The sequence below is a fragment of the Ixodes scapularis genome, unplaced genomic scaffold (assembly GCF_016920785.2).
Source record: "Ixodes scapularis isolate PalLabHiFi unplaced genomic scaffold, ASM1692078v2 PGA_scaffold11__112_contigs__length_91849675, whole genome shotgun sequence".
In the NCBI taxonomy this organism is placed as follows: domain Eukaryota; kingdom Metazoa; phylum Arthropoda; class Arachnida; order Ixodida; family Ixodidae; genus Ixodes; species Ixodes scapularis.
The window spans coordinates 75,547,654-75,566,340 of NW_024609837.1; positions in this window are offsets into that span (position 1 = coordinate 75,547,654).

Genomic DNA, 18,687 nt, shown 5'->3' on the forward strand with positions numbered 1-18,687 from the left:
GGTATACCACGGGAAAACAAAGCCTTGCAATGGGTGCGGAGGAGCTCACGCACGGGAGTGTTGTCAATTTAAGGATGCCCAGTGTCACTTATGCACAAAAATCGGCCGCATCGACTGTGTATGTCGCATGAAACAATGAGCGCAGAGCGGGCCATGGGAACAAGAGGATCCAAAGCCACGGCGATCGTTCTGAACTTGGACACACAATCTGATGATGTGTGCGATACTAACTGGCCCCGCCACAGGCATCGCAGACACGTAAGCACCGGACGTCGGCAATGATGGAAGTTGACTCGGGGTCAGAGTGATCGATGATCCCAGAACAAACAAATGAGGTCATGAAGAAGATGCTGTACCGGGTGAGTCATTTCAGTCGCAATTCAGCTTTCCATTGCAATACGGTGCAGATCAAGGGAGTGTATAAGGTTCATGTGAAGCACGGTAGTTTCGAAGGAGACCTGAAACTGCTAGTAACACAGGGACAGTGGACAACCCTCCTTGGCATGGACTGGTTTAAACCATTGGGAATCAGGCTGCTAGGGGTAAATAAGGTCACAGGGCTGTCTATTGAGGGTGTGCTTGCAAGGTATGATGGCGTTTTTGGGTAAAAGATTGGGAAGTTTGAGGGACCCCCAGTATCGCTGCACCTTGACTTTACAATGATGCCAATCCGCATGAAACCCTGGCAAATGCACTTTGCGCTCACGTTTAGAATTGACGCTGAACTTGATTGCCTTATTGAACAAGGCATTTTGGAGCCGGTCACGCAACCAAAGTGGGAGACCCCGATTGTGACGCCCATGAAGGCAACTGGAGACATCAGAATATGTGGCGCCTACAAGTGCACTTTCAACAAGGCACTGGCTCAACACCCGTACCCGATCCCCATGGTACAGCACCTCCTGGCATCACTCTCGGGGGGACGCTGTTTGCAAAACTGGATTTGGCAGAAGCTTACCAGCAGCTGGTGGTTGATGAAGAAGCGGCGGAGGCACAAACGATCACAACCCATCGAGGAGCATTTCGAGTAAAGCGGCTACGGTTTGGAGTAAATGTTGCTCTTGGGATCTTTCAGAGCTTCATGGACGACCTCCTGAAGGGGATCACCGGGGTTGTGTCATAATTCGATAATGTTATAATTGCTGCAAGCACCAAAGAAGAGTTGGCAGGCCACCTCGAGGAAGTCCTGCACCGTCTTGCCGATGCTGGACTCAGGGTAAAAAGTGAAAAGTGCCATTTTGAAGTGTCGCAGCTCGAGTTCCTGGCATTTGTTATTGACGAGACAGGTGTGCACCCAACAAAAGAAAAGGTGAAGGCGATTCATGAGGCACCAGTACCAACAAGCAAACAGAAGCTACAGGCTGCTACGAAAAAGGCAGCAGTGGCCGAGCCACTACGTCAGCTACTTGACAAAGAGGCACGGTGGGAGTGGACGCCTCTTCATAAACAAGTTTTCAACGAACGCAAGCAGCTGCTGTCCTCAGCAAGTGTGCTGCACCATTATGATGAAACAAAGCCCTTTGTGCTCACTTGTGATGCCTCGCCATAAGACATAGATTAAAGCTGTACTTGGCCGTCGACCGGAAGATGACAAAGAGGTCCCCGTCGCATTTTACTCCCGCACATTGACATCTACCAAGCCAAACTATGCTCAAATCAACAAAGAAGCCTTTGCAGTGCTGGCAAGCGTAAAGAAGTTCCATGATTACGCGTATTGCCTTCGAGATCAAAACACCACAAACCACCTTTGGGACTGTTCACACCTGCAAAGCAAGTGCCATACATCTTGTCTCCACGAATGTTGTGTTGGACGATCCTACAGAATGCTTATAACTACAGTTTGGATCATTGACCTCGGAAGGACATACAACATGCCGATGCATTTAGTTGCCTCTCACTAACCATTCCAGAGTTTGTGGTGCCTCCTCTGTAGAAGTTTTGTTTCTGGAGAACACATTAAATCCACCGCTCCACGCCAAGGACGTCGCACAAATGACAGCAAAGAACACCGTTTGAAGGGTTCTCAACTGGGCTCTGAAGGGTTAGCTGCCAGGAGGCCTTGAGGCAAATTTCCAGCCATTCAAGATTCAAAAACATGAGCTGCCGGTTCACAAAGGATGTATACTTCGGGGGAACAGGGTCGTAATTCCCCCAGAAGGCAGGAAGGTGTGGCTGGAGGCCCTCCACGTCGGACATCCTAGCATCGTCCAAATGAAGGCTCTGGTTCCCAGCTATGTGTGGTGGCCCAAGATGGACAGAAACATAGAAGAGCATGTGATCAAGTGCACGGCATGCCAAGAGTAACGACCTGCACCTCCTCGTGCCTCAGTAGACGCATGGAATGCAACTCCAGCACCGTGGTCTCGGATGACGGGGCTCAGTTCACCTCCGAAGAATTCCGCACATTCTTGAAAGCCGGTCTCATCAGACACATCACGTCACCACCCTTCCACCCGTCAACTAACGGACAAGCAGAGCGCATGGTGCACACAACGAAAGATTCGCTACAGCGTATTGTAAAAAGGAACATGAGGGCAGCATCTGGCCAGTTTTCTGCTACAGCAGCATGTAACACCATGCATGATGACAGGCAAGAGCCTAGTGGATATGCTGATGAACAGGAAGTTGAAGACGATACTTGACCGACTGCACCCGGACCTGACTGAGAGCATGAGGAAGGGAGCTTATGGGAATTCCAGCGAAGGAGCCCAACCGAAGTCACGAATGTTTCGACCAGAAGACCCAGTATTCATATGCAGCTACAGCAGTGGCCCTTCATGGATACTGGCGACAGTGGTTGAAATGACGGGTCCAGTTTCCTACAAAACCCGCACCCAGGAGGGCATTATCATGCGACGTTCTGTCGACGAAGTGTGTAGGAGCGGTGCATTGAGAGTTGCAACAGACAGCATCAGCAACGGAGAGCGGCAAGCTGCTTGTCCTGAACCACCTGGGCACCCGGATACAGGCAGCGCAGTGCAAACGTCGGTGATGGGCCCAGTGCAAGATGTGGATGTGGCCAGGCAGAAGAGATCAGACGGGGCTCGAGCTCTTCGAGAAGGAGTTCACTTAGGGGGAAGGAGTGTTGTGTATTGAGTGGTGGTACCATCTGGAAACAGATGCCAAACCTTGAAGACCATGCCACACCGCGCGAACATTGCAAAGCATGCAGTCAACGGCCTACACCAGCCAACAAACCTGTCACGTCGTCATGTAGCCTTTGTATCTTGAGTTAATAAATAGTTAATGTTATCTTGTCGTCATCTACCGGCCAGGATCTAACAGTGACTATACTTGAAGTGTACTGAAAAAAGTTTGTTAGTTACGGCCTCATTATTTCAAGCACAGTATGATCAGACCGTTTAAAAAAAGTCGGCCCCGAGATATTCGTAGACAGCATGATTAGCACTTGTACCTAACTAATTCAAAAACAACCCTTACCTCTAACCCTTACTTTTTTTCCAGTTTTCTGTGCACCTGGTTGTATGCGCACTCCGCTGGCGTGTCTACCCAGTGGTAGGGCACGATCAATCATCGTAGCCGATCGCCATCCGCGATGACGAGCCCGTTTGAAGTTCCTCCTCCGAAGTTGTCTCTGACACAGCTCTGCAATAGCATGCGGAGGTCATGGGTGCTTCCTTGCCACTTGGCGACCACCTCACGATATGTGAGCATATGCCGACCACCAAGAGGACTACCTACTTGTCCGGCGTTGGTTCCGAGGAGCTCCGCTGCTGGTGACCACCTGAAGTGGAGAAATATGTCTGAGATTTGCTTACGACAGACAATAAAAAATTTAGCGCAGTTTCGATTCAAATATATATAGCCACGCCATAACAATTCCTAGCGAAGGTTCATAAACACTGCTATAACGTATCAAGCTACTCGCTATCTTCCAAAATGTTTTGGAACATGACGTACGTCGGGAGTTGACGCTGACATTTTGAGAAACTGTTTGCTTCTCCGACTGTTTTTAAACACGAAACACATCATTTTACAAAGAAAGGATTGCCTCGGAACTGTACCTCGGCAAACTCCGTTTTCCTCGGGTTGAAAATCGTCTGAACAATAAGACTACGTACTACGTCTTGCTTTCCGTTCATTCTTGAATGGATGGCGCTGCATTTGTGTCAGGAACTGAACCGCAAAGATAAGTTATAATTACGCCAAACTTATTTACATTTACCTTTACGAAACAGCACAACTAAACAGTGGTGTTATTGATATTATTTCTTACCTGAGCACTTGCACCAGGACGTCGGTGACCAGTCAAGCTCACAGGAAAACAAGCGATTGCGAAACCACCAAACCGAAATCGAAACAGTCGTGGCAGGCTTTCTTGTCGAAGTCGTCGATGGCGTAGAAGCACTAAACTCGCTTTAACGAAAGCATTTGCCCGGTAAAAATGACTTCTAGCCGGTGCGTAGTGGCTGGTGGTTGCCACGTCCGACATTTTGTTTTCTCGTGCGGTCTCATCTTGGGTCTCAGCTGAGACCCAGCGTAAGACGCCGGTTGAGCCGCTTGCTCGAAACGAAATCGGAACCGTCTCAGCCAAGTCAGGACTTGAGACCGGTACCTACAACGGAGTGAGCGGTGCCTCGAGAGGGAATCTAGGGAAAACGAAGAAAAACGAAGAACCCGGACGTGGATGTGACACGGAGTCGTCTGCTTCTGCTACGCCGCGGTCGTTTTGGGCAGCGACAAACGACGACAGTCTCATAACTGCGTCGTGTTTTTCGTGCAAACTCTGGTTACACGTGAAAAGCGACTGCAAGCCGCGGTTCTGGACGTGTCTGTCACCACCATCGTCGACGTTGAGTGCGTACGCCGAATAAAGGTGTCCACAGAAATGTTCCTTTCGTACCGATGCATTTTCTAAGAAAAAGGAACAGCACTGTACGTCCCTTCAAAGGTAAAGACGAATGTGATTTGGTGCAAAGATAAAAAGTATCAATTGATGTACGAAATGCAGAAATGAAAACGCGTAATTCGAGAGAAATTTAACAAGGTTACAAAAGTTGCTAAAAAAAAAAGCACGGCATTCGTTCCATAGAGATCATACATACTATCCGTGCTGAACTCGCGGTACCAACTGATGCTACGCACGAGACAAATAGTAAACAAAAAAACAAAAAAAAAGAAGTTGCAGAACGTAAAATTTTTTAGCCACACAGTTGACGCTTTCCACAAGGGCGAGTTTATTATACATTTGTCTTTACTGTACATTAAATTAAGCACACGCTCTATGTGCTTAATCAATTTTTTTCACTTCTTATTTTCCTGGCTGAATTACAGTAGTAGTCAAGAGCTCTGGATTTGAACATTTTAATACTATCATGAACACCTTTTATGAACTTAAGGAATTTTGTTCACTTCTAATTTTCCCGGCTAAATTATAGAAGTTGTCAAGAGTTCTGGATTGAAAACTTTTATTTCAAACAAATCAAAACAGTGAATGCACTTGCTGCAATCAGACAAAATCCAATGACCCAAGAAAATGTAAAAGGAGCCGTCTTCCACAGGCACAGGACCAGTGAGCTGTCATGTTACTGCTGTTTCTACAAATATCTAGAATGCAGTACGTGCCATTTGATGCAGACAAGTCTAGCCTTTTGAGGTTGACATGATTGGGGCTCTACTAACAAAGCTAACATTGATTTCATGACTGTATCTTGGGTATGCAAATACTAAATACTGGGCCCACTCTAGGAAACATTCCAGCAAGTTTTCTCCAAAGCAAGAAGGATCTGTGCACATTCAAGAACACTGAAACTTTGAGCCATGTCATTTCAGTTAAAAGTTAAGGTCGTTGTTCCAATGAAAGGACACTGCACTTATCGATAGCAGAATTAATCTTCTACACTGCTCAAATGCTAGAAGGTACATTTTAAAAAGGAGTTAGGCAATGCAAACGATACAAAGGTTAGTGTATTTCCATTGCACCATCACCACACCGAAAAATCGACATGTCCGTAGGTCCAAAGGCGATGAGCACAACACTTGAACCTCATTTCCTTTGGGACCCATCTTCTTTGGGTCCACTGTACTGAGATGCCAAAGCAAACGAATGCACACACATTGCTGAGAGTCTGTTACATAAATATGTATGTGCAGGTGCTTTTACATCTAGCTCATTTTACAGGTAGTATTCACTCGCGGCCATAGCTGAGCTCGCAGCTGCGGAGCACATGTAGTGCGGCAAGCTTCCACAACACCTGCAAGATGCACATTGCCCACATAAAGAATGTCTTTTAGAGTGCAGCTCTTAGGCGCCCGTCTCCGGAGTGAGCGGCGTCGGTGCTGGCGTAACTGTGTGTTACATTGGGACGTTTCCCGTAATCACGTCACATGTGACGTCACTAGGGTCACGAGTGACGTCACAAAGGTCACTCGTGAAGGTCACAAGGGAGGAGGGAGGGAAGGGGTGGAGGGAGGATGGAAAGGAGGGCACAGAGGAGGAGGAGCGGCATACCTGTTGGTAGTGTAATGGACGGTTATCGGATGGCGCCACGAATCCAGCGCTAAGGTCGTGCAGCCGTTACCCTATTATTTGTATTTTTCCCCCTCTCTTCCCGCTTGATAAACAAGATGGCAGCTTGACAGCTGCATGTCGTTTCTTCATCCCCAAATCCACTCGATCCGTGTCCCACAAATGTGGTATAAACAAACAACACCCTCCTCTCCGTACCCTCCTAAGAGCTGCATTCTTATTGGGCATTACAGGGAATTGTAAACGTCTCATTTTTTTGGAACACAATTAATAAGAAGTCATCCTGTGCTTGCACATATTGAGCAGTAAGCTAGTACCATCTATTAAGCACCGACCGGCATACACTCACTAAATTTGGTATCACCCTAGCACACCTGCTACTTAGCATGGTATCATTTTAATCACTGGAAAGAAGCACAGGGACAAGCAACCAGAAAATCGGGTGGCCTGCATCAACACTGCACACTGGCCCAAATCGAAGCAAGCTATTTTCACAAAAATTAGATGCAACAGCTAAGATTGCGCTTGACGTGCACACCGTAGACTGGCTCTACTCGAGCCCAGCTACTTTCACAACTAATAGCCGCAACAGCTACGATCGGGCTTGACATGCACACTGCAGACTGGCTCTACACGAACCCAGCTACTTTAAGAAATAATAGTTGCAACAGCTACAATTGAGTTCGATTTTTACACCGTAGACTGGTTCTGCTCAAGCCTAGCTACTTTCAAAACTAATAGCCACAACGATTGAGAGCTGAGGGATCGAGCTTGATCCACATGCACACAAAACGATTTCCTGAGAAACAAATAAGGGTGCGCTCGAACTATGTACAGGGGTGACATTAAAAACATTCGTCAAACCCTGAAAAACATTCAGGGTTAGCAAAGCACTAGTCGATGTGCGGCCAGCAACTAACATGGTTGGTCCGGGAGGGGGGGGGGGGGCTTCAGCCACAAGGTCTTTGTGGCCCCCGGGGTCATTTTCCTCAAGATGCCGAAGTCCGGGGAACGAAAGATTACCAGCTTTGGACTGGCAGCTGGACGAGGATGAGGCGCCCCTTCAGCCTGAGGCAGCACTGCTGCCGTTGGAACGGCGACCACCACTACCAGACCTCCGCCGACCGGGACCGTGTGGTCCACAATCAGTTTGGAGGCTCAGCATACCACCTGCAGGCTGCAGACAGGCAGTATTATAAATACCTGTTTGCGCAACAGGCGGAAAACATGCCACTCAAATGAAAATGTGTCCTTCCGTGGCTAAATACAGCCCTCGAGGAGCTCAGAACGGCACAGGCGCAGTGCACAAAGCAACAAGGGAGACGCAGATTGCGGCTATTTTTTTTTATAGAGAACAGTGAGAAAAAGTCTTTGCCCTGCTTGGGCAGGCTGCTCAACAAGAAGGCCCATAAGAAATAGGGGGGAGGGGGGGGAATTGTAAACATATTATTTTTTTTTAGTCTTCTTTAATGTCCCCACCTTTAGTTTCTAGCATTCAGAAACCTTCCACTTTATTATTTTGTTTGGCAGCATGCAAAACTAAAGAAATTATGGCTTCATAGAAAGGTTGCAACAACTTTTAGACACTCAGCCAATTAAAAGCGAACGTCAAAACCACAAAAACGCCTGCCACGGCCGCACCTCAAAAAAAAAGGTCTGCCTTTTGCACCACCGCATTTGTACAGGTTTTTGAGACTTCACCGCCGAGTGGCATGCAGGCAGCGTCAATGCGTTTAGTATTTGTGTCGTGCCGTGAATGCTGTGAAGTTCAACGCCGTTAAGTTCACCGGCGCTGCAGTTTTGAGGTTATTGATATAATTCTTCTGGTGCTGGAAAATCATAGCATCTGCGCAATACACCAAAATAGGAACATGCACAAGCTACAGCACAAAGCGAAATCCTATTTGGATCGCATTCAATTACTCTTGGCTCTAGGTAGAGTCAGTGGCGTACCACAGCTCGGAAATTGTATAGCAAAAACTCGCAATGCAGAACCCAGGGACCCTCGGCTCAAAGCTTGTAGCTCAATCCACACCCCTGCCCATTGCACAAGAGAAAGACGCCATGTTTGTTCAACAGGAGAGGAAACTAAACTCTGTCTCATCGTCACTTGGCAAAGAGCAAGTGATACGGTCCCCTCCATTCAATCAATGACAGAGGCAAAGCGTAACCCGAGCATTTGAAGAAGTGGGAAAGGAGGAACTTGGAAGTTGCTTTCTCTCCCCTGAAACTTAACCTGTAACTCAAAATTTTCACAAAAGCGGCATTCTTCTCTTTTTTGCCCGTGTCTTTGACAGCACTGTACGCACCTAGTGAGTCAAGTGTCTCTTCCCAACCTGCTGATTGGTTTGCTTAGACTGTAGCCTTCGCTGTTTCCCAACCCAGTTATGATGTAATGGGGTACAGAAAACCTGCGGCAAACAAACGAAGGAAACCCAAGGGAGTTAAAAAAGAAAAAACATGTTTAACACATTCTGACTAATATGTAGCAATGTTGCGGAAACAAGGCTAAAAAGAACAATAAGAGTTTTTTTTTAAAGGGGCGAAGTTATACCAAGCAAATTATTTTGGTTGAACTATATTTAGCTACGCAGTGAAATGGCATGCTTTGGCTCTGTATCTGTATTTCCGCAGAAAGTTGACCCCTCATTGGCATCAGAAAAATTAATGTGCCTCATTATCGTGTCTGACAGCGTAAGAAACGCAGAGTGTATTTTAATAGGGTCACGCCACGCTTCTAGGTTTGCAATTATTTCTTACTGGAAAAAGTCGAAAGCTCATCGGCGGAGGCGCGAAATTAAGATACTCAGAATGTACCGCACCCTTTAGAACAGAAAACAGCGTGATGTACCCAAAAACCGTAAATCTAGCGAACTGAGGTAATAGGGCCTCTGAGGATCATGGACACAGAGAAGTTAGGATCGGGTGTTTCAGCTCATTGTTTGTGGGGTTACAACAACAAACAGAACTCTGGACTCCACTTATTGTGATGCTCGATACAACTGTACTCAGCAGTTCTTTTGCCAGGCCCCATGATACTGTTTGCCATTCGGTGCAGTTTGGCTACAATCAAATTTTATCTACAACCTGGCATGGTGGCTATCGTAGGATACGCTGTGCACATAAACCAGTTTGTTCATAGCCTGGCTATTCAATGCGCAGTGTGCCCTTTGCGCTTTAGAAAAAGGTAGCTCCGAGACATCTCCCAGGCACACTGTTTCTCTGAAAGCAGCTCTCCATAACACCTACCTTTCGATTACAAACCGTGTTGTTCCGTAAGCCTGGTTGTAAGTACACTCCACTGGCGCGGTCGGCGATCGGAAAGGCGCCCCACGCTCTGCACGGGTAGCTGCAATGGCCTAGGAGGAGGCCGCCGTACGCGCCCGTCGCGACGTTCTCCCCGTCACTGCTCTGCGACACCACGTAGGAATCGTGGATGCTTCCGGGTCACATGGCACAACATTCAGGTTCCTCGAGCGCGCGTCCACAATCAGCTGCACGTTGATGGAGTGACCGTAGTGCTTGTTCACGAACAGTTCCTCGTGCACGGCGGCCCTTGGATCCGAACGTGGGTGCCGTCGATGACTCCCACGACGCCCGGAAAGCCGCCCATGGCGTAAAACTTCTGCTGCAGTTCGGAGAGTTCCGCTGCTGTTGACCACCCGAAGGAGGAAACGTGGTTTACACCGTCAGAGTAATACTAGAGCAGTTTCCATTGCCGACATAGTCCTCAAAAGAACGAAGCTTGCCGCGAGATATGATCAATACATGTCATTCGCTACCGTTTTGAAGAGTCTGCTCCTTTTCAAAACTCACTCAAGTATCCACCAGCTGTTTCCACTAACAAGTTGTGAAACTCGTTATTTCAAAACTGTTTTCGTAATGAGAAACTCACCGTGATACGAAAGACCGTGCCACACCAGAGCCAGAGACAATAAGAAATAGGGAGAGCTTGGGGAAGGACCACTACACAACGTTTTGAGGACGCAATGACGGCGCTGCATGTTGATCAGAAGAGGCTTTTACCTGACGAAAACAAAAGTCTCGATTGCTCCAAAATTACTTCGCAGCTGGCCGCTTAATAAATGTAACATATAGTCGAAGAGGCACGTTAGAAATAAGACTGTTTTCTTACCTCCAAGACTCCGGTGATGCGCATGTTGCCGTCGCGGCGAAACCGAAACCTCGTCAGAACCGTCGAGGGGGCGAAATCGGTCCTGGAAAACACGGTCCGACGGTGCCGCGGAGTGCATTCATGCGGCGAAGATTGTTTGGAGCCGGTGTCTTGTGGACACGTCCGACATTTTGTTTACTCTGAGACCGCCAGTGAGCCTCCTCGGTTACTGTCTCAAGATCTGAGACTAGAGCTGAGTCAGAGACTCGGTTTTGGTCTCAAGTCCAGACTAAGTTTCGTTTCGAGCAAGTGGCTAACCGCTGAGACTGTCTCAGTTTCGGTCTCCGTTTGGGTCTCAGTTTGGGTCTTAAATCGGCCGCCAGCTAATTTGCTACCGGGCTGTCTCACGGCTTGAGACACAAGTTGAGTCAGAGACTCGGTTTCAGTCTCAAGTCCAGACTTAGTTTCGTTTCGAGCAAGTGGCTCAGGTTCGGTCTCGGCTGAGACTGTCTCAAGTTGTGTCTCAACTCGTTCGAGCAAGCGGCCCCAGGTGGCTAGCTTTTAAGATCATGTGTGTGTGTCGGGGGGCGGGGGTGGGGGCGAGTGAGTGTGAGCTCAGGATGCAGAGGCGAAACTTTCATTTGGGAAAGAGTGGATGCAGACCCGGTGAAAACGGTGTTCAGCTAGGAACGCAGGAAAAACCGAGGGGGGACTATCTCAGGGGCGACGTGGGAATCGCACGAGCGAAAGAGGAGAACGGCAGAGAGCTGGGGCTGGACGACACGATAAAAAGGACGCCAGGACCAAGCCCCTGATGACGGCTGAGCAACCTTTCCAACCGAAGCACTGCACCTGCCGGACACCAAGGAGACCGCGTAAGCGCCTTCAACCGCTGAGTCCGGCCTCCCCAAAAGACGATAACTGCGTCAAGTCGCCCCCGACCCGGATGGAGACAAGCCACGCCGATTGTCCCAGCAGACTGTGACCCCGTGTGCGATAACTGATGTTCCGCGTCCCGTGCCCACAGTATCACTCCCAACGGGTGAGCAGCCACTTTGCATCTTTATTAGGACAATAAAAATTCCATGAGGGAGTCCGAGGTTCGCGGTGCTTTTTCTCTTCTCTGCCTCAAAAGCGACTGAAAGGGTAGTTGATTCGTTAGCCCCGGTTACGGTAATCACACAGATTTGAATGTCGCGGGTGGCGAGCGATCTTTTTTAAGGATTATCCAACATCCACGACGGGCACCTTACGCCCAACTACAAAAACTACAACATCTCAACAACGACAAAATCAACGATGGACGTCATTTCAAGTGGTCGAAAGAGCTCATTATGGCTATTGCTGTAATAACGGCATTAAAACGTATATCTTATGCTTGCTTCCTGTATTGCAATAATGTCCTTTCCGCTCGCAGAGACAAATCTGAGGGAATACGGAGAGCAAGTTTGTCTGCTTCATGCACAGGAGTTGCGAGGGTGTCAGAACGCCGAGCTCTTATTGGCTGTTTGAAAAATAAAATAAAAAAGAAATAGTGTGTGGACATCAAGGCATATAAGCATTGAGGTCTACCACTATCTTTTCTATCAAAGTCAATTTAAACTCGGAGTCGTTCTGACGTCACTGCAACTCTCGCGCAAGAAGCAGACGACTTGCTTTGCTCATAGCCTCCGAAGGCGTGCGCCGAGCGTTTCCAAGTACCCGATTGGGTTCACGTTATTTATGGGCCGCGTCTGCAATACCAGCTGCGAGAGGGTGACGAAAGCGTTGGTCGTCTGCTAACGTCTCCGCCTTTCCGCCTGGTTCTCTCCTCCTCACGCGAGAAACTCAGAGCATGCGTACTCGCTACCAATCTTCGAAGATGGCGTCCGCTATTAAATCGGAAAAGCACCCCATGGTTGATGAACCCCCTCTTCAATCTATAGACTCTTGAGCCTCCCCTCGAGACATACGCCGGCCACAAAGACGTCCACAAATTTCAAATGGTGCACCGCATCTGATCTTGTCTCCATTTAACCAAACCAAACACGAAATTCCTTTTCGACGAAGCCTATAAGGCTAATAGAAGAAAGGTCGCGTATTTCGGGACCGACGCCGGGGACAGCTTGGAACACTAGTCGCCACGCCATGTGGGCGATGTCTGCGCGAAGACAAAAACGTAATGTAAAAGGGAACAATCTAATAGAAAATATTGGTTTGATCGCGAGAGGAGCTTCGAGCCCATGGATTTACTAGTGACGCTTTTGAAGAAACGTAAAAATTGCGTTGACCAAAGGCCCGTCAGATCCAAGGACGGCTGTTGATCTGGGATAATCCGCTTTGAAGCGAATCGTTCGTTGACCCCTTTTAGTCGCGAGTCAAATTCTATTTAAAATGTTGCCGTTGTTGTTTTTCTTGAAAAAGATACCTCGGACGCTTTATATCTAACAACGCGCATTTGCCAAAATATAAACCACAAGGAAACGTTGCATAAATCTAAATATTGGTGCTTCAATGCAACCCTATCTTTTTCGAGACGTCGATATAAATATAAGTTGCTTCTTTTTTAATCTTGCATAAACAGCTTTCAATATTTCGCTTGAGAATAAATGTTTTTTTATCTGATTCGCTCTCCCACACTTTTCATTTGAATTAATAAATAGGCTCGTTTAAATCAAATCTCGTTCCCACTACGGTGTAATCTACATGTGCCTCCTTTACTTCAACGCTACACAGCTGGGTCCGTTTGCCATCTCCTCTGACGCCGCGGAAGGGAAGTAACGATCTTTTCCTCCTAGGTGATGCTATCCGACCAAGCCACATTCATTGGTGAAAGTGGGGGCGGGATATCGCGTGCACCGCGTCAAGCCAATAAACGCCGGCTGCATTCGGGGATTTCTTTCGATCGAACGGCGTCTCCCTCCACACCTCCCACTTCTCCGTCACAGCTGGAGACTTCTTTGTCCTGTCGGAATACCCGCCGGAACGCCGGCACTGGGAGTAGGAGCGGCTGCCTTCATTCAGCGAGGTCGAAAGGCTCGTCTTTGTGGACGGTGCCGATTGCAGACCGATGAGGGCTCTCACCCAGGATCTGGGTGTGTACGGGCCAAGTGGTGCGTAAGCGTGAGGCCCTGGCTCAGCTTCCCCTCCAGGGGAAGGGGAAGCTTCTGGCTTGGAATAGTGGCTTGGCTTCTGACTTGGATTGCTTGGATTGTTCATTACTGCCTGGATTGGTGTTTTCGGTACGGCTTTAATTGACTCTCCTTTTGTTCGTTGTGGTATAAAAGTTTGAGCCAGACATGCTTCAGTTGGCCGCGGGCCTGACTCTTAGCTTCCGGCCTCTATCATCAGTTCACTTGTTTGCTTAGTTTCTTATGGCTTATTTCTCTCTTTATTTTTTGTTTTGTGTTTGTAATTTTCGAGCGGTTTTATTACGGCACATATTTGCGAAGTGTAAGTGCTCCTTTTCCAAAACTGCGTCTGTACACTTCCATCACAGCAATATCGAGACCAACCTGTTTTGGTAATTGACACTATAGATCAAAATAATTATTATAATGTAAATTCTCAAGCAATGTCAAGCTTCGAGGTAGGAACCCTTCAGTAAAACGCACATTTCAGCCTATCACGTAAGTAAAATGTCCATTTCTATCCACGCGCATAATTGCAGTTAGTTTTATCTACTTACATTGCATTTAAACCTTCCATTTGGTCAACATGAATGCGTAAATTCACAAAAATACGTTCAAACAGGTTTGTAGGAAAAGATTATGAGTGCAATTTCCATACTTCTAAGGAGTAATTTTGCATCCTATCATTCAAGGATTAGCATGTACGCACTCTTTCGTTCAGTGAGCCGCGCAACCATACAACGTTTTAAACAAAGATGATAAAAAATTATGCGAAGAATAATATATAGGAAAGAGAGGAAGAGAGAAGTAAATACAGACCGGGTGTGACTACAAGAAGGTAAATAATATGAGTAATGGAAACCGTGACCAGCCAGAGTTAATGAAAATACCTGAATAACAAGAGCACTTTTTGCTTCTAACACGCCGTGAGGCTCTTAGCGACGCCGACTAACCTACCAGATTATAAAAAAATGACTATAGTAGCATAATGAATGGAAAGAGGCCATGTTCTTCCCCTAAAACTAGTTGTGAAACCGTCTTCAATATTATCGAAATCTCTGGCGCTGTGATTCTCCTCCCTAAATCTATGCTCCGTCATACGAGCAGGTTGTTGCAACTTGCACGAGACGAGACACCCGTATGGGGTTGTATTCTCTCTCTATCTGTCGGACAGAAAAGCGGGACCCAAAATGTACAAGACTTTCAAAAAAAAAAAAAAAACCTGTGAAAAACACAGTCTGAAGGCGGCGCATATCGAGACGGGACCCATATTCATCGATACACCATTGTCCGTCTCTAGCAATCTCCCCCTTCTACAGCTGTTCAAGGTTCCCCCTCCAGACGCCGTTCTCCCCGATACAAGCCTCCCGGGGCCAGCGCGGCCAACCCAATCTAGCTATCCAGATTTTCTTTATCTTCCTTTCTGTTTCTAAAATGCACCAGGCTCGTTCTAGCTGGGGCCGCGCACGAAAAGTCGACGTCTCGCAGAGAGCAGGGACACAGCTACAAAGCCGCCTGTCCCCGGTAGTGAAAGGAACTGGGACCAGCCGACAAGCAGATAAGCTGATCCCCTGCTATTTTCCATTTTCCCTTTTCTTGCCCTCCTTCTTTTATATTTCCTTCCAGATCTGCATTTTTTTGCCCTATCTTTCTCTTTCCCCGTCTATTCGGACGTCCCACAAACTACTCCTTTCTATCTTACACCTCTCGCCATATGCTTGCATCCCCTTCTCTTACTCCAGGTTCCTACCACAACCGCTTTCTGCCTTCCAGCTTTCTCTCGTTCTCGCAAACTAATTACTTCAGCGGGCGATCCAGCCAACTCCGCATCGTAGGCACACTTTAGCATACGGATCCTGACGTCAGCACGTGTCACGCAAAAAACAACCCGAGCTGGCAAGAAAGCGCCCCTTGACGACATCGACTTCCGGCCCTTGTAAGACACGGCACTTCCTGGCCCAACTCAACACAAGAGGCGCCCTACGACTGTCCACAACACTTCGGCGGGCGATCGAGGCAACTCAGCATCGGACGGACTCTTACGCAACATATTTCACAGGTATGCTGTTGCGTTTTGTTGCTGCCTTGTTTTTGCCTGGATCGCCTGCTGAATTCCTCAGTGTTAGCTTGTGCCGCCCATCAAAAGCAGTATGGCGGATAAAGAGCCGAGCTCTATCAAACAATTGGTAAAACGTTTGACTCAACTGACGATGAAAGTAGACAGTATGAATAGCAGTGTCAAAACAGAGCTAGAAGGAATTTCCCAATCAATGACATTTATGAATAAGGGCTTCGAAGAGTTCCAGGTGACGATGGCTAACGCAAACAAAGAAGTAAACGAACTGAGAACTGAGCAGCAACAACTAATAAAAACAAGGATCTTATCGAACAGCTCGGTGACATGAAGCGTAATGTTGTTGAAATCAAACAATACAGTCGCAGAAATAACCTGGAGATCAAAGCGATTCAACAAAACCCAAAAGAACGCCTAGGCGCAATGATCACTGAGGTCGGGAACAAGAGAGAGGTTTAGATTGCTGACTCAGGTATTGATGTGATCCACCGTGTTCTCGCGAAAGGAAACACGAAACTTAATTGATGGTTAGGTTTATCCCCCATGGTATCCATGATAAGGTTCTAGCGGCATCGAAAACGCGCAGACTGAAAACGTCAGTCTGTGCCTAGGGAACAAAGTGTTGCTAGAAAAGACTACTCGAAAGAAGAAGGGATACAACCGGAATTTTTTTTTAGTATCCCAGAGAAGAATACTAGTGCGATGGGCTGAAAACGCGGGTGTGATACAAATCATGAACAAGGATGATCTTGCCCTGAGTGTATAAAGTTGAAAACGTTGCATAAAACAAGACATAACTCATGATTTCTATTCCAGAAATTAATAAATCTTATAAAATGGATTATTTTCATCATCGCATTGCAATATACATAGTCGGAACAAAAATGCGGATGATTTATGTGCATTACTCGGGGAACAAACGTGTTTCAGTACAATGTGTTAGCCCTATCAGAAATATGCCTCAAGGACAACGAATCCTTCCTGGTTACCAACTAATATCATTACCAAGACCCACAACTACAAGAGGTGGTGGGATCGCATTATTGATAAAAACGGGGCTCACACTCAAGAAATGCAGTGAATATATTTGCGTGTACGGCGTTTTTCGTGCATGTTTGACTGATCATTCACCTATTGCTCTATTGACCCTAGAACCCGTGCGGCGAAGTTTCAATAACTAGTTAAGCTTTAATAAATAAAACTAAATTATAAGACTCTCCGGAGATTATTAGTCACTGCAAATTTCAGTGGCATCACTGATACTGATTTGAACACTAACTATCGTTGTTTTCAAAATATACTCAGTCAGTGCGTAAATGAATCATCATCAATTAAACCAAGGGCTTACTACGGAAAACCTATAGGTCCATAGGTGACGCATAAAATATTGGAAATTATAAAAAGTAAAGACTGTTGTTATAGGAATATGAAACAACATAAAAAGAATACATATGATATTGGCCAATTTAAAATACATAGAAATGTAGCAACAGCTCTAATTTGACGAAGGAAGAAAGGTACTACTGTAATATGGTACAGGAATTTGGGAAATATACAAATAAAATTTGGGTAAATATAAATTATAGAAATAAGCTTAAGAAAAAAAAAGTGGTACTGCGAAAGCTGGAGGCTACTGGATGCCATAATGATAACGACGTCACAAAGAAGTTTAATTAATATTTTTTGCAATATTGGTAATGAACTCGCTGAAACTCTTGAAGAGGCAATCACAAACGAGCTTACAGAGTTTCTTAGTAACACATTCAGCTATCAAGATATTACGTGCTGAGAAATTACGTCATTGATAAAAACGATGCTATGGGCAAGACTCCTGGATATGATGATATTTCGGTAAACATAATCAAAGACAACATCAATATATTTAGCATACCGTTGAAAAAGACATAATAAAGCGTTTTACAGTGGTGCCTACGCGGAACTACCAAAAATAGCGAGAGTGTTACCGATTTATAAGAATGGCAACGTAAACCAATATTCAAACTACAGACCGCTATCGTTCTTAAGCTGTATAAACACTGTTTTGGAAAAACTGCAGCCACAAGCGTAGTTACCTTTCTGACTAAATGTGATGTTTTATTTGATAATCAACATGGTTTTTGAAGAGGCAAAGCGATGGACACAGCGGTTTAAAAAGTTCGTCAATTCATAAACAATGCATTGAATAGCAATAAAATTGAAGTCGGCCTATTCTTAGATATAAAAAAAAAATCTATGACACTCACCTCCAATACTGTGTGAAATCCTGGGGTTTTTGCTCATCAAAGCTACAAACAAGCGATTATAACACTTTAAAAGCGAGCAATCAGAATATTAGCCAACACAAGGTATAATGCTCATTCCGTACAATTATTTCAAAACCAACGGACACTCCTTTTTTACTTGGTACCAGATTACAAAGATGTGGTTATGATGCATAATATTTTGACAACAAATAAACCAGTACAATCACACATTTTCTCACAATCGGAAAGAGTCACTACAAATGTTTTCGGCAACAATTTTAACATTCCATTGTCTCGTAATGTGTATGGTCAAAGAATGATACAGCATACTGGAACAAAAATATGCAATTCCTTACGCATCCCAATAAAAGAAAGCAAAACGTTCAATAATACACTTAAAGTATTTTATTTGAAAACAATGTTTCAGCGACTAATACTTTTGTGTGACACATGCATGGGTGCCAGGTAACCTGTACAATATTCATTTGGGTACACTTGGAATGGATGCAAGACTAGCCAAATAGGCTACGGATCCAGATGCGTTTGCGCAGTGTGATTTGTGTTATTTTTTATTTTAAATAAAATTGAATTGAATTGAAACTTTTTAAATTCATCATCCGTTTTGTTTTCTTGTCTCATACGAAAAACATACGCTC